Source organism: Carassius auratus, unplaced genomic scaffold, assembly GCF_003368295.1.
Source record: "Carassius auratus strain Wakin unplaced genomic scaffold, ASM336829v1 scaf_tig00038867, whole genome shotgun sequence".
Lineage (NCBI taxonomy): Eukaryota > Metazoa > Chordata > Actinopteri > Cypriniformes > Cyprinidae > Carassius > Carassius auratus.
The window spans coordinates 8,342-35,990 of record NW_020526473.1 but is presented as its reverse complement, the minus strand read 5'-3'; the positions used below and the strand labels follow the sequence as shown (position 1 = coordinate 35,990).

Genomic DNA, 27,649 nt, shown 5'->3' with positions numbered 1-27,649 from the left:
GTGCGAGTGTGTGTGTGTGCGTGCGTGCGAGTGTGTGTGTGTGTGTGAGTGTGTGTGTGTGTGTGTGTGTGTGAGTGTGAGTGTGTGTGTGTGTTTGTGAGTGTGTGTGTGTGTGTTGTGTGAGTTTGTGAGTTGTGTGTGTGTGTGTGTGTGTGTGTGTGTGTGTGTGTGTGTGTGAGAAACAACTATAAGTGTTTAAGTAACCTATTTTAAGTAACTAACCCTATTTTAAGTAAAGTATTTTAATATGAATGCATCTTAATGATGTATATAATTCTATAAAAAAGTAAATTAAATACATACAAGAAATATAAAATGTACAACATTTTTAAAAGAACATTTAGTGTTATACAGCCCTATAGTTCAGTTTAATAACTGTGTAAAGTTTATCAGATGATGAAACGAGTTAAATTCACTACATACCGTAGCATCATTATTCAGCTCCAGTGTTAATTCAATTCAGTTCAATAACAAATTTAGCAAAATTCAGCTATAAATCAGATTATTCAGTTCAGGTTGTGTCTTATCCGTTACTCTAGAACAGAAGACTTGAGATGTAGAGCACTACTCTTATGCTTTCTTTGTATTCTCAAATCTTGGCCATCCATCATTTTCATTATATTGTAACGAGATGCTCACTGTTTATTATTTTATAAAAGCATCTTTTTCTGCTAAAGAAGGAAGGTCACACGGGAAGGAGAGCAAACGTTGACTGACTCTCATTTCGTCCGAGCTATCGCTTCAAGGCTCTTATTTCTGAAATGAAATCTCTCTTCTACTGAAGGTAGAAGCATTGGCAGACTTCTTTTGTCCTGTGTCTCCTGTCTCCTCCTCCAGGCCATGTTTGCCAGCTACGTTCCTGAAATCATAGAGTTAATAGGAAACCGCAAGAAATATGGTGGTTCCTATAGCGCAGTGAATGGGAGAAAGTAAGTAGTCGCTCAGTGCGCTCAGCCGTCTGCATGCACGTCTCTCTCTCTGTCCCATGCATGTAGGCAATGTTTGCTCGCTACGTGCCAGAAATCGCTGCTCTCATCCTTAATCGGAAGAAATATGGAGGGAGTTATAACTCGACCCGAGGAAGAAAGTAAGTCGAAGGCTCAAATGCACCGAACCTCTAATGAAAAAAAAAAAAAAGGTTCTTATTTTCTGCAGGGTCTGGCGTGGAGCAGCGCGGACTCTGACCTCACAGGAAGTCGCTGTAGTGCTTCCTGTGACGTCAGAGGTGATTCTCCACAGGAAGTCGTATTATTCTGAGGGTCTGGGGTCAAACGGCACAAATCATCTCATTGCTTTTCGCGTTGTGTGAGTCGCTCGTCGCTGCGTGACACTTGGGCTTCTGCGTGTGGCGGTGGTTGTACGTGTTGTATGTTCATCACAAAGCTGTATTTTGTGTCTTCTGTCTGGCTGTCTGACCTTTGCTTTGGAGATCAAAATAAACAGAAATATATATTTTTTTAATCAAGGACGCATTAAATTGATCAAAAGTGACAGTAAATGCATTTATAATGTTACGAAAGATTTCTGGTTTAAATAAATGCTGCGCTTTTGATTTTTCTGTTCATCTGTGAATCCTGCAAAAAAATAAAATGCATCAAAGTTTCCACAGAAATATCAACTGTGTTCAACATTGATAATAATCAGAAATGTTTCTTGAGCAGCATATTTTTCATGATTTCTGAAGAACATGTGACACTGAAAGACTGGAGGAATGATGCTGAAAATACAGCGGAGCGTCACAGAAATAAATTACACTTTAACACAGATTCACACAGAAAACAGCTGATTGAAATAGTAATAATATTTCACAATTTTACTGTTTTTACTGTGTTTTTTGATCAAATAAATGCAGACTTGGTGAGCAGAAGAGACTTAAAAAAAACTTTGAATGGTATTGTAATTAAATGAATATTAAAGGCATGCAATTAAATAATTATGCAAGAAATTTTGTAATGTTCTAAACTCACTGCTAATAATGTTAATTTAATTTAATTTAATTTAATTTAATTTTAATTTAATGACAAACATGCAAAATCATTTTTGATCATTTATGATTAAATAAATGCAGACATGCTGAGAAGAAAAGACTGTACCCACCTGATCTTTTGAATGATTGTAATATATACTGTTTTGATTTAGACTTTTTAGTCTTTTCAAACCTTCAAGTGAATTATTAATTTTTAATAATACTAAACTAATAAGCCATTTTATGAGGTGTCACAAATAAGCACACTTTTCACAATATTAATCACGCGTTACTATAATGTTTTGTGTCCTCTTATTTTTATGCTAAAACAGTGTACAGATTTTATAAGAACATACACTTACATTACTTGATGATTAATTACCAGCAGTCATTTTGATGCATTGTTCTTTTCAGACTATTTGAAGCGTCCTATCCATGTTTGTTAAAATGCTCCGATGCTTTGGCTGTAAAGTCCCCATGAAATCAAGACTGGTGTTTTGTGGTTTTAGTCTATTTGCCTGGTGCTCATCATATAATCATTTCAGCAGATTTAAACATTTATGAGCCCATTAAATGTTTTCGCTAAAGTCTGAGTAGTGATTTTATGGGGTCTTTAACTCGTTACAGTGGCACTGCATTGCTGTTATTGCTTTGAACTCATTTGTTGTTGTTGTTATTGTTTTGTAAGTAAACGTAGGACACGCTTTGTTCTTGTTACAGCCTAAACCAATTGAATCCAGTTTCTCCAGAGAAAAACCTACCCAGAATCCCTTTCAGACGGATTTTGTTTCATTATAAAGCTAAACGTGTGATCTGGGTGGTTTTCTCTCTCGTTGTATCAGCTCTGGTGTTTTCTGATGAATACTCACCCGTTGCGTTTCTCAGGCATATAGTCGTCTGCGGTCACATCACACTGGAGAGCGTCTCCAACTTCCTCAAAGACTTCCTACACAAGGACAGGGATGATGTCAATGTAGAAATCGTTTTTCTCCATAAGTAAGTATAATAGGGAAGTTGAATGGAGTTTTTCGTCTGCACTAAAGATTCGTTGTGAGACACACAGTGCTGATGTGTGTGTGTGTGTGTTTAGTATTTCCCCTAATCTTGAGCTGGAAGCCTTATTCAAGAGACACTTCACACAGGTGGAGTTTTACCAGGGATCTGTCCTCAACCCTCACGATCTCGCTCGAGTTAAGGTATGGCTTTGATCCATCATATAATCATAGAAAATCTGGAAATATCGGGACAATTTGTGCGTTCTAGACCTGCACTGTTAAACAAATTTAGTTGGTTTTAGTTATTAAATTGTTTGTAAAAGTGAAATAATTTTTAACTGACGGGAAAAAAAATTGCTTTGACAAATTATTGTAAAAAAAAAAAAAAAAAAAAAAAAAAACATTACCATGACTTACTGATGAAATCATTTTTTACAGTGTGGAAATGTCACATAAATGGTAATTTCTTTGATATACACACATAAAAATAATGGAAATTTATATGGTGAATCTACCGTAGATTTTTCTCTGTATGCTCTGTTCTAAAATGATTAATAACATATTGTTTCATGTGTAAAGCAGGGTTATTATAGTAAACTTAAAATATTGAAATAAAATAAAATTTTACTGAAATAAAATAATTTAAAATATTTTTAATGTTTGCCAAGGCAACATCATTTTTGTTTAGTTTAAATTGAAGAACTAAAACTAAATAAACTAAAGCAAATAAAATAAATAAATAATTGACTTATAGAAAACTATTACAAAACGACAAAAAGATGCAGCAAAATGACTAAAACTTAAAACAAAAATAAAATGATAATGATAATGATAATGATATTAAAATAAAACCGCTAGCCATTATAAAATAATAATAAAAATGACAAAAACACCAAAAAATTACTTTAAATAGAAAATCTTAAAATAGCATCTAATTTAAAAATATAACAAAATCTATAATAGTACGGAAGTTCTAAGCGGCCATGCATTATAATATTTTTTCTTCTTGTTTTCTCGTTATAACAACTTAATTTTCTCGTTATCTCGACATAACGAAAGTCGTTTTCTCGTTATAACGGCTTAGTTTTCTCGTTATCTCGACATAACAAATTTCGTTTTCTCGTTATAACGACTTCATTTTCTCGTTTTCTCGACATAACGAAGTTCGTTTTCTCATTATAATGAATTAATTTTCTCTAAGAAGTTACAAAACTGCGCCAGCAGGTGGCACTATAGACCTGAATATAACTGATGGGTGTTGTACACTATCCACTTTACTGTACGCGGACCTTCCTCGTGATCGCTATAATTTGTGCAGTCTTCATTACTGACATTTAATTAATTCATAAATGTTAAATGCTTGAATCAATATGAATATTTTGTGTATTAAGTTCCTGCTAGATGCATGAGTTTCACCAACGCGTTCTGTGTCATAAAATAACTGCTTATCAAAACCAAGGTTGACGTCACTGTATTCTGTTTATCTACAGTAGGACGGGATTTAACGATGCAGGCTGATGTGCTTCTTTTACTTATCACTAATCTATATTGTTAACCATATTGATGAGAAATGTGATGTATATGTAAAATCCATAGGCTTATTCAATTCAGTTTTGTTCTACAATTTTTTTTCTACACACACACACACACACACACACACACACACACACACACACACACACACACACACACACTACATGTACACATGGACGCTCTTTTCAAACAGAAGCTTGTAACATACATGATATCTGCCACATCATATAATGACTACTACAAATTACAAATTATATATAATTTTATTTCAAATAAAGGGAAAATGAAAAGTGAGTTTAATCCAAGCAGCTCTAATTTCGCGGTGTTTCCATTTAAACATGTTAATTACAAAAACAAAACGTTCGTTGTACTGTCTCTGGAAAAATCAACAGTGATTGATCAGCCTTTATTTATATACAGTATTGTAGACGTAATTACCTAGGCTTAGCTAAATTTGCTGAAATATAGGCTACAGTAAGAGCGCCTGCATGGCTGTCCATCAAATGCCTGTCAAAGTTGAGTTCGTTACTATAGCAACAGTAAAACTGTCATGTCGTTATAACGAGAAAACGAACTTTCGTTATGTCGAGATAACGAGAAAAATAAGTCGTTATAACGAGAAAACGACTTTCGTTATGTCAAGATAACGAGAAAATTAAGTCGTTATAACGAGAAAACGAACTTCGTTATGTCGAGATAACGAGGAAAATAAGTCGTTATAATGAGAAAACGAACTTCGTTATGTCGATATAACGAGGAAAATAAGTCGTTATAATGAGAAAACGACTTTCGTTATGTCGAGATAACGAGAAAATTAAGTCGTTATAATGAGAAAACAAAAAGGAAAAAAAAATTATAATGTATGGCCGCTTAGAACTTCCGTAATAATAGTGTATCAATGATCCTAAAATAACACTTAGGTAGATTTATGCAATAATACGCTCATGGAAAAGGAAATTCACTTAAATATGGGACACCCGCAAACAGGAATTGTTTTAGCCCATTTACTTACATCCTGTAAAGTGTATTCACTTTTTAAAATTAGATCTTTGTTTTTTTTAATCTCATTTTTGTAGATTGAGTCGGCCGATGCCTGTCTTATCTTAGCCAATAAATACTGTGCAGATCCTGACGCTGAAGATGCATCCAATATCATGAGGTGGGACAGTGTTTTTAATCATTATTGCAGCTCAAAAATCAACAATGTTTGATGGCTTTCAGAAGATGTAAAGTGTGATGTGTGTTTTTCAAGGGTGATATCCATTAAAAACTATCATCCGAAGATCCGAATCATCACACAGATGCTGCAGTACCACAATAAGGTGAGAGTTTCCATATTGCCTTATATTATGGTCTAAAATCCACTTGTAATGTTATTTAACCTGTTAAATAACCCACCAGTGGCCCACTTGCCATTACATGTTTTAAATAGTAATATCTTGGTCTGAATCTTTTTTTTTGGTTGAATTGAAATAAAATACTGCCATACTGACCCTTAATACTTATGATTGCGATGTCTACTTCATTAATATTTTGAGAAAAGTATGAAAAAACATGTTTTAGGTCACTCCATTAAATGGGGTTTGATGGTTTCATCTAGTGGAGAAACTTGGTACTACACCCAAACAAAATCTCACTCAAAGCTCATTTTTTGAGATATCAACCTCAAATTTGGAACATAACTCGTTCAGAATTTTGGATTTGATGTTCTAGTGGTTTTAGAGTAAAAATGTTTTGTAAAATATATTTTTATATCAAATATAAATATTTAAATTATTATATTTTATATTTTCATGAACGTAAACTTCCACTTCCCATGAACTTTTTTGTTTTATAATATATATAATTTAACACCTCTACAATAATCTTCCAAGTGTCTGCTTTAAAAAGAGACCAACCTTAAGTCTGTGCACCAAAGCATTCAAAATGTATAACAATTTAAGTTGGAAATGTCAGATTCACGTCTATGCTCAAAAAGTGGAACTGACAGTTAAGAGTTGCAACACTGTACAAAGGCCTTGAATGCATGTGTTTGCTTTAAATTTCTCTTCTCCAGGCTCATCTTCTGAACATCCCGAGCTGGAACTGGAAGGAAGGCGATGACGCCATCTGTCTTGCCGAGCTAAAGCTGGGCTTCATCGCTCAGAGCTGTCTGGCACAGGGTCTGTCCACCATGCTGGCCAACCTCTTCTCCATGAGGTCCTACATCAAGGTCAGTCCACACTTCAACAGCTAGATCCTCACCTTTCGAATCCTGAGCATTGAAACTCACAACTTTGTTTCGTTTAGATTGAAGAAGACACATGGCAGAAGTATTATTTAGAGGGAGTATCCAATGAAATGTACACGGAGTATCTGTCCAGTGCTTTCGTGGGGCTGTCCTTCCCCGCTGTTTGTGAGTAAGTATGATGTGTGCGGTTATTTTGACTCTTTTCTATATGTTAGTAAAATCATTAAAACTATGAAATAACACAAATTGAAGTATTGCAATGATGTAGTGAAATATTTGGAAAAAAAAGTTTGTTTTGCAAAGAATTCACATGACCCCAAAACTGCAAATAAGCAATAGTTTTATGCTTAAGAACATGATGGATAATTTGGACATCTGGATAATTTGGTTGTAAACTTACTGATGCAAATGTATATAATTGCGATAAATACATAAGGAAACAAATGTCTAATAAATGTGAATTTAAAGTGTGAATTAGTTTGAATTGATCTTTTGTTTCTCTAGGCTCTGCTACGTGAAGCTGAAACTGCTGCTGATCGCGATTGAATATAAATCAGACCAAAGAGAGAGCAGGTCAGTCATATATATATACATATATATATATATATGGTTTTAGTTTGAGTGTTAATTAATGATCATTTACCTGCTGAAATGATTAATGTGTTGTTTAGTGTCCTCTTTGTGCTGCATTTACTGGTTTGTCATAATTTGGCTGCTGTTTGTGTGTTTGTTTCACACAGGGGTGGAAAATGGTATGAAATTATAAGGTTTAATTTGGTGTGGTCACGTCATGCCAAATTCTCTTGAAAATTTACTTGCCATAATTTCCTGAAACCTTCCTTCATGTTTTAGGGTCTCTTGTCCATGAAAGGTTTTTGTGCTTGGTTAAATGTTGAGATGGTACTGTAAAAGGCTTTTAGTCCGTACAGTACTATATACAGTATATATGTGTGTAGATTTTCAAGGGATGCTTTCGTTCAGTTTCTGTACTTCTGGTCAAGCTGTGACAGTATCTGCCACTGTCCTTCTGAACATGTTTAATGCTTTTACTGTCAACAAATGTTTTCTTTTTCTTTTCGACATTTACGCACTCTCATGTTGTTCCAAACCAGTATGACTTTTATCTGTGAAACACATATAAAGGAGATGTTATTTTCCATAAAATGACAGTAGAAGAAGACAGACACTATCAAGCTTTTATCAAAAGATAAAACAGCACTGAACCGTTCTAAAGTATGAAGTATGTTTAATTGAAATGTGCCTTTAAAAACATTATTTGATTTCCTTGATTGCAAACGGCATGTGGATGATCGCGATGCAGCTTGAAAAGCTTAATCATAAATGAGATGTGAGGAAGGGAAAATGATTAGTAAATTGTTCCTTTCACAAAGCTGTGGTATTACTAAGGCATTCTGCTAAACATCTCCTTTACTGTTCCATGGAAGAAAATAAGTCATATGTATTGTGTCTTGAATGATATGAGAGTGGAAATGGTGAAAGAAATGTCATTTCTGGGTGAACTTTTCTATGCTTGCAATATAGAAGTAAACTAATACTTTGTGTTTGCATGCAAATGTTGTCCTGAAATGTTCATCAAAACCTTCATCACAGCAAGTAGTTTTACTAAATGTAATTTAATAAAAAAAAAAAAAAAAAAACTAAATGCATGCCATCATCAAAATTAAAATTAAATGTGATGCTTCTTTTTGTATTCTGGGTGATTTTGGCATTACTCTACAAACTGTTTATGTTTTTAATGCCTTTTTTGGGTTGTTTTCTTCTTCTTTAGATTTTAAAATGTAAATGTTTGATGGTTTACACAGATTTATGATTCATTTTTAAACTTGTGTCCACGTCATGGCATGAGCTGTGTCGTCTCCATAAGAGCAGAAATGATTATTTGGAGGGGTTACCGAACACATTCGGTGGATTGTGAGTGTTGTTTGTGTTTCACAGCACGCTAATTAACCCAGGCAATCATGTGAAGATGCAGGAAGGAACGCTGGGCTTCTTCATCGCCAGTGATGCCAAAGAGGTGAAGAGGTGAGGAAGTCAAAGAGATTTTGTTGTGCTGTTCTTCTCTATATGTCCAGCAATAGATTCTCATCATATCAATCATATGTTGTGTGGATGATTTGAATAAGATCACATTTTCCCACTAGGGCACTTTTCTACTGTAAAGCTTGTCATGATGACATTACAGACCCAAAACGGATCAAAAAGTGTGGATGCAAACGGAGTAAGTTACCATGAGAACATTTATTAATAATTGTCTTAAATACACATTTTTACATAAATATTATTATTTTTACAGATTTGATTGAATGTATTTCGTATCACATTTCAGATTGCCTAATAAATACACTTTTTATATTATAACATGTATTAAATGATTTCACATAGGATATTGTGGGATCAGTAATCATTATACTGGATTTGTTGTGAAGGTTTTACATTGCACTTTACCACAATTTTTCCCACAGCTAGCAAATACTGATTTAGATATGTAACAAGAACTCTCAAGAATTCACGTGTGGAGAAATTTGTGAATGACATGTCTACCAAGGCTGTTTTATCAATATCACTGCGCCGCTTGGCCACATTATCAACCTTTTTGGCTTTTACCTCCAACTGGTACTTTTAAAAAACATCAAAACATTTAGTTAGTAATTGACACATTTCACATTCTTCCTTTCTCTCGCTGCCCTGGATCTGTGATCATTTCCCTCACCCTTTGATAGTGTTGTATTGTGAGTAATGACTGCCTTCACCTGTAAATGCAGATTTCTACTGTAGCCTGCTGCATGTGTGAATGTAAAACTACATCTTCCATCAACCCACTGTCCTCCATCACATCATCAACAGGAGACAGCTCGACTTTTCACTGTTCTAACAGGCTCCTAACAGCACTTGGGCTTTTCTGAGGATTTTTCTGTTTTGAGTTTAGATATCACCCCATATGTTTATTAAATTTAAAGAATACAAGTTTGTGTAATTTATGAGGTAAATGTTGTGTTTTGTATAATTTATGGGGCACAAATAATCTTGTATTTTATATACCATGGCAGGACATGCTGATATATTTTTTTCATTCACCTCCATGCATTTCCATGCTTTACTTGCATCTCTAAAATACAGTATATCCAAGAATATAAAAAATAATTAAAACAGCATTAGAGCCATTTGAACTTGTATTTTGTTTTTGAAAAATACAACAGATTTTACTATATAAAAGAATCGTATATAACTTGATAACAAACATGTTTTTCGGAAGGTGTTCCTCAGGGCTCTATACTTGGCCCGTTGTAGTTTCCAGATGTCCAGCTTCTGTTAGTGAAATAATGCTCCCATCCATTAACATGCTTCTCCTCCTCCTCTCCCCTCATCCACCTCATGACCCCAGCCAAGAAGTCTGCCTACAAGAGAATGCGTCTGGCATGTTGTGTAGCTTGCGGTGGGGCAGAACATGGCTGCTCGTGCATGTCAGACAGTGTGGCTAGTAACATGGAGGTTCTGCAACGTGGCTTCCCCTTCTCTCCCGTGTCTCTGTATGATAACACGACCACTTTACGCTCGTGTAAGTGAACGCCTCCCCTGTGGCACCCGTGCCAAGTGCCCGTGTAGTCATCTGTGCCCGCTACCTGTGTATGTGCCATCTGGCTGGTGCAGTGCCATATAGTGGTGGCATCTGATGTGGTGAATACTGCTGTAAGTCCATGAATGTATCTGTGTGGTAGACTTGGTCTCCTGCATGCTATTTGTGTGAACTTTAATGATGCAGTTTAGTAGTTAAATGATTCATTGAATCTTCATTATAATGTTTAAGTTTACATTCGGCTATGCACAGTGGTCTTTATCTAAACGTCTCTTTTAAGCAACGTTTGTGCTGTGTTTTATGCTAATAATCTAGATGTTGTATATGGTGATTGGCATTACCACACTTCTAGGAAAATGGATATATGCTACATAGGATAATTATGTGTTGTAAATACACACAGTATATGTCATTTGTATTGGAGTTTGAAAGTGTTGGTATGTAAACGCTTATACCAGCCAATGGTAATTATCTGGTGTCCCAGCCTGGCCAAGCTGGTCAGATTGGTGTGGTTTGATGATTTTAGGGGAACTTTGGGTCGGCTGGTCAGGCTAGGAGACAATTATTTATAGCCATTTATTTCCACTTTCTTTCTCACTGGTTCATCCTTTCATTGATCCATGTGTCATACTTTAACCTCTTTTTGTCTTTGCATTTTCTTAGCTAAAAGTAACTATAATGGATACATCAAATCAAGTAAGTCTTTTTTTTTTTACTTTTAATTCTTACTCATTTGTTTGTTAACCTTCTGCTGTTTCTTTGTCACTTCCTTCATGTTTCTCTTCATGTCCTGCTCATCCAAACTTCAGTGATTACAAAAATTTAAAGTGATTTGGTCTGATATATGTGTGAAAATTAAGGTGCAGAGGGATTATATACAGAGACCCCCAAAAATGATTTGGACAACTAAGACTAAGATAAAGATGTAATTCCATCAGTTAATATATCAAAGCAAGCGTCATTCAAAATATTGAGAAATAACTTTTTTGCTCGTTGCTCATTAATAATAAGTGGCTGTATGAAGTCAGCTTACACAAGTTGTAAATGTCCAAATACTTTTTGCAGTCTGTGTATGTTATTGTATCTGAATATCATGAAGCACTACAGACACTTGCTCTCATTAAACACTAGATGGAGCTATTGCACTGCAGTTCTGATTATTTGATGCTTTAACTTTAGAAACTGTTTAGATTTTACTGCTTTAGCTTTCGTTTGGTTTTGTTTTCAAAACATTTGTGAAGTTGTTGTTTTTTTTTCATGTTAAACGATGCAAAATATCACATTTAATGGTGCTGTCTGGAATTTTAGTTTAGAAGTATTATGCATAAAATATCACTAAAACCTGACAGATATTACTGTAATAAGCATCCTGAGAAATTGCACCTGTCTTGGTGACTGTGGAGGATCAACAATTAATCAATATATAATTCAATATTTTTTTCTATATAATGGTTAAAAAAAAGAAATCAATATTAAAACCAATGGAATGGATTTATTTCTATTTAAAAATATATAAAAATCAAATACAATTATTATAAAATATGTAAAATATATTTAATAAAAAATAATAAATGTTTTTAAAAAATATATATATATTATAATAATAGCTTTCAAAACAATTTAACAGCACTTTAAATTGTATTACATCACCTTAATATTAAAGTTGTTGGTCGAGATGAAAATAATATTAAAAATATTTTCCATAAAATAAAAAAAACACTTTTTGGAAAAATAATTTCCAAAATACACTATAGTGTATCATTCATATGTTAAGGACAGCAAAAATGTCCAATGAAATGAATGCTATTTTAATTTACAGATTTGGCTGATTCTGTCCACCACCTGATTATGTATGTTTCTTATCTGACAGTAAATGATGAGATCAATCCAACATTCCTGCCCCAGAATCCCAAACCCAGCCTAATGCGAGTTCAGTGTGCAGTGAGAGCGCCTCCTGCTGTCCCGGGTGTCCGTGTGTCAGTGCCTTTAGTAAATAACCGTAAAGACAGTCTGCTGTCTCCGGCTGCCTTATACCTGCACAGACTGAGTCTGGCCAGCTCTAGAGAGCTGTATCAGAGCAGCAGCGCTGATGCCACCCGCCTGCATCGAGCCTGTAGTCTGCCTGTTAAATACAGATATCATTCCAGCCACAGCTCCAGCTCCACCATCGGCTCGCACACGCTCTGTAAGACTCGGCCTGCCACTGTGGGAAATGCATGAGGACTAATGGAGTTCAAAAATACTAAACAAACCATCCTGAACCGCAAGCGTGAATAAAACTCTACAACAAAATTGTAGAAGAAGGTAGAAAAAATAGTGTCTTAGAGTGCTAAGATTTTTTTTCTCTCTTTTCGAAAAACTGTATAAGTTTTTAATGAGAGGAAAAATTTTAAATGAGACAAAATGTTTGAGTAAAATAAAAAATACAAAAAAATAATTTGTTTTTATTTTTTGGGAGGAAAAAGAAAAAAAGGACACTATTTTTCCCCACCATGAATTCAATTTTGCAGTTCAGGCCTTCAATAATATTGCATTAATTAATAAAACAAAATCAGTTTTTATATATATATATATATATATATATATATATTTTTATAGTGTAATGCTTCAACCTGGAAAATGTACACAAAAAAATAATAAGTTGAAGTTGAAATTGAAAATATGTGGAACATAATTATATGATTATACCTTAATAAAATTCATACATTTTGAAAATGTTGAAAAATGCATCATAAAATTTTATATATTTTGTTGCAAATCTACTTTTTTTTTTTTGTAGTTTTCAGTTAATAGTGACACTAAAATAAAGTAAAGTTGTATACGTTTTTAAGAAAAATGTAACTGCACATTTTTAATGAAGGAATGCAAAGTACAGTTTCTTAGCATCTAAGCAATATGGTGAAACTTCACTGGAAGCCTAATGCATTAATACTTTTTTTTTTTTTTTTTTTTTTTTACAAATATTAAAAATTATGCCTTGAAATGTAAATGCATTGTATAATGTCTTGAATAATTGTAACCACATTATAATAATTTACTATTGATTGTTACAACTTTCAAAAGTGTCATGCATTAAAACACGTCCATCATGGAATCTGCAGATATTATAATGCATTTTAATTTTAGCTACAATTATTTAAAGTAAAGTTTACCAGAAATGTATTAACAGCATTGGTCGGAATGAGAAGAGTTAGTCAAACTTTACCCAGAATTCCCTCTCTCTTTCTCCCTCCCTGTGTCTCATCCCTTCTGTATGTTTCTCACATCTGTCTGATCTTATGTTATGAAGTGTTTTAATGTTTTGTGACTGCTGTTTGGTGACACATGTAGTTTGGTTGCATCTCAAACTGTGGCTGGTGTTTCAGTAGTGGAGGAGGAGCAGCAGTCGGCTCTGTCGCCCAAGAAAAAACAGCGTAACGGAGGGATGAGAACGTCGCCCACATGCTCGCCCAAAGTCATCAGGTAAGAGCACAGAAATAATGCGATGTTGCTCATAGTAGTGAGTTTTGCATGAGAAACCCCTTCTCATTTAGCATCTCTATCCTCTGTCGCGCTCACTAAACGGGTGACACGACCCACAGCTCCAGCCAATCAGAGGCCGCGCTCGGTCTGAGTCGCCCAACTCCCGCTACATGCCTCTTATCCTGTCCGCCAGAATTACAGATCCATTTATTGATTTTGACTGATGAAAGAGCTGCTAGTGAATTAATAAAAGCCATTAATACACAATGATGGAATGAGAATCAAATGAATAATACTTCATATTATATGGGCAGTAATTAATAACAAGTGGGATTTAGAGGGAAAAAAATACTCATAAATGTATTTTATCTAAAATATGTATTTAGATGTAATGTCTTGTATCTATGCACGTGTATATATATATATATACAGTCTTGTTCAAAATAATAGCAGTACAATGTGACTAACCAGAATAATCAAGGTTTTTAGTATATTTTTTATTGCTACGTGGCAAACAAGTTACCAGTAGGTTCAGTAGATTCTCAGAAAACAAATGAGACCCAGCATTCATGATATGCACGCTCTTAAGGCTGTGCAATTGGGCAATTAGTTGAAAGGGGTGTGTTCAAAAAAATAGCAGTGTGGCATTCAATCACTGAGGTCATCAATTTTGTGAAGAAACAGGTGTGAATCAGGTGGCCCCTATTTAAGGATGAAGCCAGCACTTGTTGAACATGCATTTGAAAGCTGAGGAAATGGGTCGTTCAAGACATTGTTCAGAAGAACAGCGTACTTTGATTAAAAAGTTGATTAGAGAGGGGAAAACCTATAAAGAGGTGCAAAAAATGATAGGCTGTTCAGCTAAAATGATCTCCAATGCCTTAAAATGGAGAGCAAAACCAGAGAGACGTGGAAGAAAACGGAAGACAACCATCAAAATGGATAGAAGAATAACCAGAATGGCAAAGGCTCAGCCAATGATCACCTCCAGGATGATCAAAGACAGTCTGGAGTTACCTGTAAGTACTGTGACAGTTAGAAGACGTCTGTGTGAAGCTAATCTATTTTCAAGAATCCCCCGCAAAGTCCCTCTGTTAAAAAAAAGGCATGTGCAGAAGAGGTTACAATTTGCCAAAGAACACATCAACTGGCCTAAAGAGAAATGGAGGAACATTTTGTGGACTGATGAGAGTAAAATTGTTCTTTTTGGGTCCAAGGGCCACAGGCAGTTTGTGAGACGACCCCCAAACTCTGAATTCAAGCCACAGTACACAGTGAAGACAGTGAAGCATGGAGGTGCAAGCATCATGATATGGGCATGTTTCTCCTACTATGGTGTTGGGCCTATTTATCGCATACCAGGGATCATGGATCAGTTTGCATATGTTAAAATACTTGAAGAAGTCATGTTGCCCTATGCTGAAGAGGACATGCCCTTGAAATGGTTGTTTCAACAAGACAATGACCCAAAACACACTAGTAAACGGGCAAAGTCTTGGTTCCAAACCAACAAAATTAATGTTATGGAGTTGCCAGCCCAATCTCCAGACCTTAATCCAATTGAGAACTTGTGGGGTGATATCAAAAATGCTGTTTCTGAAGCAAAACCAAGAAATGTGAATGAATTGTGGAATGTTGTTAAAGAATCATGGAGTGGAATAACAGCTGAGAGGTGCCACAAGTTGGTTGACTCCATGCCACACAGATGTCAAGCAGTTTTAAAAAACTGTGGTCATACAACTAAATATTAGTTTAGTGATTCACAGGATTGCTAAATCCCAGAAAAAAAAATGTTTGTACAAAATAGTTTTGAGTTTGTACAGTCAAAGGTAGACACTGCTATTTTTTTGAACACACCCCTTTCAACTAATTGCCCAATTGCACAGCCTTAAGAGCGTGCATATCATGAATGCTGGGTCTTGTTTGTTTTCTGACAATCTACTGAACCTACTGGTAACTTGTTTGCCACGTAGCAATAAAAAATATACTAAAAACCTTGATTATTCTGGTTAGTCACATTGTACTGCTATTATTTTGAACAAGACTGTATATATATATATATATATATATATATATATATATATATATATATATATATATATATATATATATATATATATATATATATACACACACGTGTGCATTTATATATTAGATTTTATTGGTATCTTAATTCTTTTAAACACACATAATTAAATAAATATAGCTTTTATTTTATTATAATTTAAATTATAATTATTTAAATTATTTGTATAAATTGATTGCACATTTATATCCATATTATCCATTTTATTAGCTATATTGCCAGATGTGATATACAGTATTCAGTTCAATTAAAAATTGCTTTATATTTACAGTTTACAGTAGATACAGTATATTAGTTAGTGTGTATGTGTGTGTGTGTGTGTGTGTGTGTGTGTGTGTGTGTGTGTGTGTGTGTGAGTGTGTGTGTGTGTGTGTGTGTGTGTATGTGTGTGCGTGCGTGTGAGTGTGTGTGTGTGTGTGAGTGTGTGTGTGTGTGTGAGTGTGTCTGTGTGAGTGAGTGTGCGTGTGTGAGTGTGTCTGTGTGAGTGAGTGTGCGTGTGTGTGTGTGTGAGTGTGTGAGTGTGTGAGTGTGTGTGTGTGAGTGTGTGTGTGTGTGTGTGTGAGTGTGTGTGTGTGTGTGTGAGTGTGTGTGTGTGTGTGTGTATGTGTGAGTGTGAGTGTGTGTGTGTGTGTGTGTGTGTGTGTGAGTGTGAGTGTGTGTGTGTGTGTGTGTGTGAGAGTGTGTCAGGTCTGATCCACCTGCTGCTACAGGACCCAGATGAGACACACTCACTCTTTCCTGAGTGTTATGAGCCGATCGGGCAGATATTGATTCTGTGCTGGCGAGGACGGATCAAGCCCCTGAGAGGATCAGATAGAGAGCACACGGCTGTTTGCCGAAACACTAACCCTAGTTTCAGTCTGAGAGATTGAGTCTTCATGAAGTGAGGAGCTGACCGAGTCCAGTCTGATAAAACTCACCTACACACAGCAGATCACATTCATCCGGAGCGCCTCCAAAACACATCCTGCTCACATTTCACTTGCAAGTCAGACAAATGGGAATCATATAAAGATTGCTTTTTTTTCTTACTTTTTTTATTTGTATAATTATTGCATTGCATCCCACATTGTGACATTATTTTATCATTTTTAAATGAGAAATAAAATCTGAATGACATTTAAATATATATATATATATATATATATTTATATATATATATATATATATATATATATATATATATATATATATATATGATGCAATATAATATAACCTTGTTAATACTGCAGCAACAAAATCATTCCTTTATAAATTAGACTTGTTCAGTTACTAGATATTACTTGACATTATTATCCTTCATAAATCTGTAAAGATTTTGCATAAAAGATTTGACAGTTATTTTTACGTTAATTTTGAAACATTTCAAAATGAAAATTTAAAATATGAATGCAATAAAAAATAGTTACTGTGGTAACCGGTTGTTGTTACCAAGGTCACTGATCGTTTTAGTATTTCCTGATGAAGTAATTTTATGCTATATTACTATAATTCTGTACATTTGTTATGCTTATAAATTGTAAAAAATAAAAAAAATGTAAAAATATAATTGAAAATTTATTGAAAATTTTTAAACATTGATTATAATGTAATTTAAAAAAATAATTAGAATAAAAAACTAGTTCTAAAATAATTTATAAAAAATAATCTTCTGTATGCATATGAAATGCATTTTTTTTAAATGTCATTTTAAATTGTATTTGAAGGCGAAGCGTGGCTCTTGAGACATGTTCTTGACAGATATCTTGAGATTAACCCATTAATGCCCAGGTGTGTTTGTGATGTAATGCGGTACAGTAGCGTGTTTCTGGGGTTTGCTCTGACAGCAGGCGTCAGGTGTGATGCTGATCATGTGGTTTTCTGTCACGGCACACATTAAATTTGATGGACAGAGAGCTGGAGGAAGTGAGGAGAGCGTCTGGAGCTCAGCTCAGCCTCTAATGGCCTAATGATGTAGAATAAAGTCATAACAGCAGCTGCGGTTGACGGATGGAAACGCTCTTCGACAGGATGCTGAAACCTTCACCCCTCTAATAGTCCAATCAAACGTCCCTGAGACCCTGCTCTCAATCACGTCCTGTAACAGCAGCCCTGCTTCCCAGCATCCACTTCATTCCCTGCAAATGTCTGATGTATGAAGTCTGATGCGTGTCATTGATCTCGTTGTCGATAGAAGAGGAGCATGCATTTGGCCAGCTCAAGTTTTTCCTGGTTTTTGTGGTTTGTTTGTTTCAGGCACGACCCGTTGTTGGTCCCAGGTCACGATCAAATGGAAACAATGGATGAGAACATAAAGAGATATGATTCGACAGGAATGTTTCACTGGTGCCCATCAAAAGACATAGAGAAGGTCATGCTGGTAAGAGACATTCAACAGAACTGAAGTTATAGGATCATATTTTATATATAGTGTTACAGTAGTTATTTTAATTTCTTTAGATTTATATATTTTCGGCTTTTATTTTAATTTTGTCAAATATGTTTGTAATTTTTATAATATATATATATATATATATATTTATTTATTTTTTTTTTTATAAATATTTAATTAGTTTGAGTAATTTGATTGCCTTGGCATTTATCTGAAATAGGGTTTTTGTGTGTTTTTTTTAGTTTTATTACTTTTTTTTCCAATCAAATTTTTTATTTTTATTTCAGTTTTAGTTTCAGTAATTGTAGTCCTTAAACCAAACATAAAATCACTGAAATAAAGTAAAACTTAAAGTAGTTTTAGTTATTTTGTCAGTTTTATTACTTTTAAATATTTATTATTTTTATGATTTATTTCAGTTTTACTTTCATTGTTTTTAACTGTAGTTTTAGTCATTTTAAATATTCAACTTAAACTAAACAAAACGAAAAATATTAATTTGATTACTGAAATATTTACTTAAAGTATAACTGAAAGTAGTTTCAGAAAATAGTTTTTGTCTGTACAGTATCTGTTTTTTTATTCCATTTTTAGTTGTTATTTAAATTTTTCATCTTAAATAAAATTAAAATTTGAAAATGTGCCTTTTAGAACCGAAGTATATATGTTTTTGCCAGTTTTATTACTTTTTCTTTTAACAAATGTATATTCTTTAGTTAACTAATGTTAGATGAATTATTATTATTATTGTTATATTTTTAAAAAAATCAGTTTTTGCTTGATCATTTTTAGTTTTAGTAATTTTATTACATCAACTTAAAATTAAAATAATTATTTCTATATAACTTGTAAAAACTCACAGAGCTCTGTGATGATAGGAATGTTTGCTATATAAATATATATATATATACTGTCATCACACTGAAAGTTTTCAACATTTTATTTCAGTTAACATTTATTTTATTTCAGTAAATGTAGTAGAGTGCGTAATCATTTTAGTTTAGTTTAGTTTAGTTGTGGTTAACAGTAACTAGTGTCTGTGGTCAGTTCTCTGGTCTGTATTTCTCTCTCAGACTCGCAGCGAGGCGGCCATGACGGTTCTGAGCGGTCACGTGGTGGTGTGTATTTTTGGCGATGTGAAGTCGGCTCTGATTGGTCTGCGTAACCTGGTGATGCCTCTGAGAGCCAGTAACTTCCACTATCACGAGCTGAAGCCCATCGTGTTCGTGGGCTCTCTGGAGTATCTGAAGAGAGAGTGGGAGACGCTACACAACTTCCCCAAAATCTCCATCTTACCCGTGAGCGGACGTCTGTCTGTCTGTCTGTCTGTTCAACCCATGGTGCGTTTCTGACGTGTGTCTCCTGTTCAGGGGACTCCACTGAGTCGGGCCGATCTGAGAGCCGTCAACATCAACCTGTGTGACATGTGCGTCATCCTCTCGGCCAATCAGAACAACATCGACGACGCCTCTCTGCAGGATAAGGAGTGTATTCTGGCGTCCCTCAACATCAAGTCCATGCAGTTTGATGACAGTATTGGACTCCTGCAGGCCAACTCTCAAGGTAAAGACAGTGTTGAAAGAAACATTCAAAGCCAAATTACAGGGGGGTGTAAATGACTTCAGAAAGACCGTAGCATCATTTTACTATTTCTACCCAGAGATTGGTTGCTCTGTTAGTAAAATCTGTTGACTTTAGGAATCTGTGCTGTGTTATATTCCAATGGTGACCGTTCAAACATGAGGAAAAGGCACTTCTTTTGTTTTTTTCCTGAAGTTTGCAGGCCTGTAACTCAATAAGTCTTAAACATATCTTAATATCCTTTTAGATTGTAGTTAATAATAAACATTTCTTGTTATATAATAATTTTTAAGGCCCTCTATGCTTCATTTCTTAGAGATACAGGGATTTCAATGTGGCTCCCTGAGTAATTTGGTTTAATTATATGGCACGCATTCATGGATATTCTATACAATTGTTTTAATAGATGAAAAGAACGTTCATTTATACTTCAGACTTTACACTTTAAATTCAATAAACATCATATTTTTGTAAAGTGATCAACTTTAATTTTTTTGTTTTTGACCACTGAAAATGTGTCCAATTTACTTTTGGAGCCAAATTCAGATTTTAATATCTATGGAACCGAAACATATAAGCCTAAAAAAAATGAAGATACCAAAAGAAAAGTTTGTTCAGGCCCAAAATCTAAAAGGGCGTTAAGATATATTTAATACTTCTTGAATTACAGGCCTGCAAACTTAAGAAAAAAGCTTGAAACTTGTTCTTTTTCCCCCATTTTTGATTGGCCACCATTGGCATATAATGCAACAACGATTGTTAACTGGCTCCAAATCTCAGGTGGAAATGCCATTTTGATCTTCCTCTAAAGTGGATTACCCAGTAAATATTCATCCATGACATTTAATATTTTTAGCATTCATCGCTATTAATGTTCATCTTTCTTGAGAAGGTCAAAAATTGGAGCTGGGGAAGTGTCTGAAACGTTCATGTGTTTTTGTGTTGTGCTGCAGGTTTCACTCCTCCAGGAATGGATCGCTCGTCTCCAGAGAACAGTCCCGTACACGGATTGGTGCGGCAGATGTCCATAACCACCGGAGCTAACATTCCCATCATCACAGAGCTCGGTGAATTTCATGCTACACTCACATTTAAGCACAAATTAATACTTTTATTCAGCAAGGGCGCATGAAATTGATCTAAAGTTACAGTAAAGACATTTAGAATGTCATAAAAGATTTCTATTTCAAGTAAATGGTGTTCGATTTCATCTGTGAATCCTGACAGATAAAATGCATCACAACTATATTCAACATTGATATTAATCAGAAATGTTTGTTGATCAGTAAATCATCATATTTTTCATGATTTCTGAAGATCGTGTGACACTGAAGACTGGAGTAAAATACAGCTGTGCATAACAGAAGATCACAGTTTAATAGATATTAACCTAGAAAAAAGCTGTTTTAAATTATAATAATATTTCACAATATTTCTGTTTTTACTGTATTTTTAATCAAATAAATGCAGACTTGGTGAGCAGAAGAAACTTCTTCCAAAAACATAAAAATAGCTTCACAGTAAAGTCCCATTAGTTAATGTTCGTTAATTCAATGATTTCTTTACAGTATTTATTTGTCTTTGTTAGTTTAGGTATTATTTTAGTATCATTGAGCTACTATTGTAATTTTTTAATCAATATTTTACATTTTTTAGTTTTGTAATTTTTTTGTGTTTTTTATATTTTATTAGTTTTTTTAATATGTCTGTAAAGGTTAATTCGATTTAATAAACTATTTAATTATTTTATTTAACTTAATTTAAATATTAAATATAAATATTATATATTTAAATATAAATAAAAATAAACGTGATGAAAAATAATTTTTTTTGGTTTAATTTGATTTCAAGTTAAATCTTTCATCACTTGAAATACAGTTTAGTGGTTTTACTTAAATATAATAAAGCTGATATTAGTTAATAAAAATACAACTGTTCATTGTTAATAGTTCATGTCAGCTCAGTTAAATAATATTAACAAATTCTTGTGATTTTAATAATTATTATTACTAAATGTTGAAATTAACGAAAATAAATGCTTTAAAATATTTAAAGTTTATTAGTTAACTAAAGTGGAACCTTATATTAAAAATAGTGACCTCAAAACATTTGAGCGTAAACGGCTGTTTTAGTAACAGTAGCTGAAATCATTTTGAAGCTAGTTTCAGGGTTTAGTTGTAAAGTGCACAAGAACTACCGTATTTTTCGGACTATGAGTTGCACCTGAGTATAAGTCGCATCAGTTCAAAAATACGTCATGATGAGGAAAAAAACATGTATAAGTCACAATTGACTATAAGTCACATTTATTTAGAACCAAGAACCAAGAGTTCACATTACCGTCTACAGCCACGAGAGGGCGCTCTATGTTTTCAGTGTAGACTACAGGAGAACTGAGCAGCATAGAGCGCCCTCTGGCGGCTGGAGACGGTAATGTTTTCTCTTGGTTCATTTCTCTTGGTTCATGTCAAATTAATTTTGATAAATAAGTCGCACCTGACTATAAGTCGCAGGACCAGCCAAACTATGAAAAAAAGTGTGACTTATAGTCTGGAAAATACGGTAATCGTTTGCTGCGGTGACGGGTGGTTTTGGTAACTGCTTGTTTTATGCTGCTAGCTAAAACAGACAAGGTGCTGCCCCTGGTTTCTCTGAGCCAGGACAAGAGCAGCGGGAACAACATCCCGATGATAACGGAGCTGGGTAAGAAGAGCTGACTGGTTTCTCATCCTCTGGACTGTGTTCCTGGAGCTCTTCTTCTGTTCCTCTCTGGTGTTTTCACTGTTAGCATGAGCGTTTCTGCAGCATGCTGTGAATCCCGTGTGTTTCTGTGTGGCGAGACACAGCGATGTTTCCTGTCAAACCGATCGAATCTGTCGTGTGTTCAGAAATGAGCTGTCACTCCGTTACGTGTCTCGGACAGGACACACAAAGACTCAGGGTCCGAAATTAACTTCTTGCCACTTCTGCCAAACATTTTCTGGCCATAAATGTTTTTCACTGACCATGAAACTACACTTTGAATTGTTTTTATTTATTGTTTTGAATTAGTTTAATTGTTTCTATTTTAATTTAAGTAATTTCTAGCCATAAATGTTTTTTACTGACAATGAAACTGCCCTTTGCATTATTATTATATTTTTTTTGTGTCTGGAATAGTTTTTTATTTTTAGATTTCTATGTAATTTTTTGTTTTTGTTAGTTTATTACTTTAAAAGGTCCCATATTGTACACATTTTCTTGAGTTTTATTTTAGGGTTTGATGTCCTTGAGAATGTATATTCACGGTATAATTACCAAAAACCATCTCATTATATTTTTCCAGCTCCTTTCTCAGGCAGTCTGCTAAGAACAGGTAGATTTTAGCTTGTCTAATTAATATTCATGAGCCTCTCTTCTGATTGGCCTGTTATTTTCTGAGTGACACAATTGACAGGCTAATCACAGGTAACTAGGGTCAGAGCAAAACAAAGGGGAAACTGGAGGAGACCCACACAAACCAGCACAGTTTCGGCTAAGTAAGGAGTTTAAGTCTCTGGGGTATATTTGTAGCCATAGCCATTAGCCAAAAAAAAAAAAAAAAAAAAACCATTGTATGGGTAAAAATTATAAAAGTTTCTTTAATGCCAAAAATCATTAGGATATTAAGTAAAGATAATGTTCCATGAAGATATTTTGTAAATTTCCTACCATAAATATATCAAACGTAATTTTTTGATTAGTAATATGCACTGCTAAGAATTCATTTGGACAAGTCTAAAGTCTTTTTTTTTTTTTTTTTTTAGTATTTAGATTTTTTTTTTGCACCCTCAGATTCCAGATTTTGAAATAGTTGCATCTCGGCCAAATATTTTTGGATCCTAATAAATCAATGGAAAGCTTATTTATTCAACTTTCAGATAATGTATATATATCTCAAAATCTCAAGTGATACTAACCTTCAGACATAAAAAAGGATGCCACCAAACAAATATATTTAAAAAAAAAATATATATTTTCTTTATGTTGTTTCTACATTATTTTGAAACTTGAATGTGAAATTATTGCAATATTAAAGTATATTTAAAAACGTTCATATTCGGTGGGATTAATCAAAATGAATTTCAGAATAAAATGTTGCAACTAATTAGGTAAAGTTTGATTAATCGATTGACAGCACTAATATATATATATATATATATATATATATATATATATATATATATATATATATATATATATATATATTATATATATGGATCTTTAGTTTTATTATATCTTTTTTTATTTTAGTAATTATAGTTCTTACAATTTACAATGTTACAACAATCACGTGTTGCATCTGAAAATATGACTGCAAATTTACCAATTTGCCAAAGCCTGTTTTGACGTTGCATTTTTTACATTTTTTATTTATTTATTCAAAGCAAATTTAAGGCAGTGCAACACATTTATAAAATGTAACTCATTAAAAGTGTTATTTTGTGATATTTATTTTTTCTTATTAAGGTTTTGCATTGTTTGTAATATTTACTATTTTCAGTTTTTTTTTCTTTTTTTTTAAATATGTCTATATAGTTTTATAATGTTTTATTTCAGTTTTACCTTTAGCTATTTTTGTACATCATGTTAAGCTGAATGAAATTGCGAAAATGTTGCTTTTGGAAAACTAGCTAAAATTAAACATGTTTGTTATTTTTTTTTTATTTCAAGTTTATTACATTATTTTTTGTATTTGTTTTGTTTAAGCTAACTATAATTGCTCAGCTTTTTCAATGTTTATCAGAAAGACCCATTATACATATCATACCCATTCCATTCTGCTTAAAGGCCTGAAGAACAAAATTCATCTTAATAAACTTAAAAATTAAAAATGTCCCTCGTTTGCTGCTGAAAGTGTTAATTTTGACCCTGTATTGTCCTGTTATTTTCTGCGAATATTTTACTAAAACTCGTTAAGTGAAACACATTCCTTACAAACCGTGTGTGTGTGTGTCCTGCATGTGAACGACTCAAACGTCCAGTTTCTGGACCAGGATGATGACGATGACCCCGGACACGGAGCTGTACCTCACGCAGCCCGTATCGCCTGTGGGAACAGCGTTCGCCGTCAGTGTGCTGGATTCATTAATGAGTGCCGAAGTGAACCCAAACCCAGCCGCGTCAGGTCTCAGCACCGTCCCTCACTGTAACACTCCTCTCCGTCTCTCTCAGACGTACTTCAATGACAATATTCTGACCACTGATCCGGACACTGGTGACCGGTGGAGCGACGCCGGAGCTGGAGGGTCTGCTGGCGGAGGAGAACGCACTGCGTGGAGGATACAGCAACACCCGCAGACACTGGCCAACAGAGACCGATGCCGGCGTCGCACCAGCTGGCGCTTTACGACGGAACCCTTCGCTGATCTCGGGGTGAGGCCCACATCTGCGGCCTCCTTCATATTAGTCAACGTCTAACCCTCTGGAGCTGCTCGCGCGGTGCCCAAAAAAATGCTCAATTTCAGATCGTAAAACATCTATATTTTAGTTTGTAGAGGAATTTATGGCACTAAATGGAATAGTTCAGATCTATTTATTATACTTATTAACCACTTTTTGAGCATAGACCTGAAAATGAAATTTTCCGACTTGAACTCGTAACCGAACTCCAATTTAAATGTGAACATCTTGAATGCTCTGGAGCACAGATTTAAGTCAAGGAGACACAGATTATAAAAGTGGAACTAAAAAAGTTATAGAAGTTTTTGTTTATTATGAAAATGTAAACTTTTATATGAAACATTTATTTTCTGAAATATGTTTTACTGTAAAATTGAGAAAATCAAAGCCATATAACTAAACAAGTTGTGATCCGAATTTGAACTTGATATCGTGAATTTTTTCTTACTTTCAGTAAAATTTTGTTTGAATGCAGTACCAGATGTTTCTACTAAGTGTAATTCACTTTCTATTATTTTGTGTGTGTGTGTGTGTGTGTGTGTGAGTGTGCGCGTTTTCAAAGCAAGTAGCAAGAACTTTAACTCACCATTAACCATTTTTTACTGAAAATTGTTCCCTATTTTTCTTTTTTGACAATCATTGGAAATGGTACGAAACAAGTTTAAGTTTTTGCTAACACACACACACACACACACACACACCACTAACACACACACACAAATGATCAATATAATTTAAATGATCCTGAAAAAAACCCCTAACTGTAGTGTTCGCAGTCATAAATGACCACTGTTGGAAATAAATGGGAATTAAATCTTACTGAAAGCTAATTTTTAGCGATATCAACCTCAAATTTGGAACACAACTTTTTTTTTATATATGACTTTGATTTCTCAGTTTAAGAGTAAAGCATGTTTTGGAAAACATGTATTTTATTAAAAATGTAAATAAATACACACACACACAAAAATATATATATATATACACACAACAGCGCTTGAAAGTTTGGAGGCCTGAGAGTCAAATACTTATACTGTTTGAATCTATTATATTAAATGTCTTTAAACCATATAATGTTTAGGCCTGCTTGTGTTTTCAGGATGGGGGGATGTTATGGTGATTTGTTCTGTAAAGCGTTGAGACGTACAACATGTTGTGTTTTGGGATCTACCGATTAAGAGACGTCACATCTGGGAGCACCCAGCCAGTGCAACAAACGGTGAGTGGACCAGCTTTAGAAAAGCTCAAATTTGATATTAAAGGAGCTAAAACTAACCTTTACCAGGTTAGTTTTATCTACTTTGGGACTCAGTTTGGGGTTGGTGCGAATTTAATTTTTTAAAAATGTTTTTTGAAAGTTCTCTTCTGCTCACCCAAATTGTGTGTATTTGATGAAATACAGTAAAATTGCTGAAATATAATTGCAATTTAAAGCAGTTTTTCTGTGTGAATCTGTGTTTAAAGTGTAATTTATTTCTGTGATGCTCCGCTGTATTTTCAGCATCATTCCTCCAGTCTTCAGTGTCACATATCTTCAGGAATCATGAATAAATATATGATTAACTGCCTCAAAGAAACATTTCTGATTATTATCAGTGTTGAACACAGTTGTGCTGCACGATATCTTTGTGGGAAACTGTGATGCATTTTATTTTACACAACATACACAGATAAATCAAAAAGTTTATTTCATTTACAGTATTTGAAATATAATTTTTAAATGATGTAAAACATGTTTTTTAGAATAGAGAAAAACCTGTATAATTCACTCAATTGCAGATATATAAAATAAACGAACAATGCATGCTCAAAATACAAAAAAATAATCAAATATAAAGGTCATGGTTAATAAAATGCATTAATGAATAATCTGAAATATTATGTCAATAAAAATATGAGAAACTCAATAAGTAGTATTAATAAATAATATAGCATTTTCTGATCATATAAATTGTATTGAAAATGTAAACAAACTTTTAATACTTGAATGTTGTATTAATTTCTTTATATGTGTGTGTGTGTGTATACAGTATATATATAGCAACACTAATTGAGCTTTTCAGTAGATTGTTTGTAACTGTGTCGTTTCCATATTCAGGTTAAATTAAACTCTCACTTTCTCTCAGTGCTGTGTACGTTTGTTTCTCTCGCGACAGATACGTGATCACGAATCCTCCGTACGTCTTCGAGCTGGTGCCTACAGATCTGATCTTCTGCCTGATGCAGTTCGACCACAACGCCGGCCAGACGCGCTCCAACCTGTCGTCTCACTCCACCTACTGCCCGAGCAAGAAGAGCCCGTCCACCCTCTCCATCCCCTCATCCGCCCGGCCGGGACGCAGCCGGAGCCGAGACCCGCGCGACAAACAGAAGTACGTTCCTCTGTTGACGTTCCTCGGGTGGCGTTGA

At 34.3% G+C, this 27,649-nt stretch overlaps 1 pseudogene; it reads left to right on the top strand.

Moving 5' to 3' along the window:
• Positions 1–167: 167 nt before the first annotated feature.
• LOC113083572 (calcium-activated potassium channel subunit alpha-1-like) lies at positions 168–27,649 on the top strand (annotated as a pseudogene).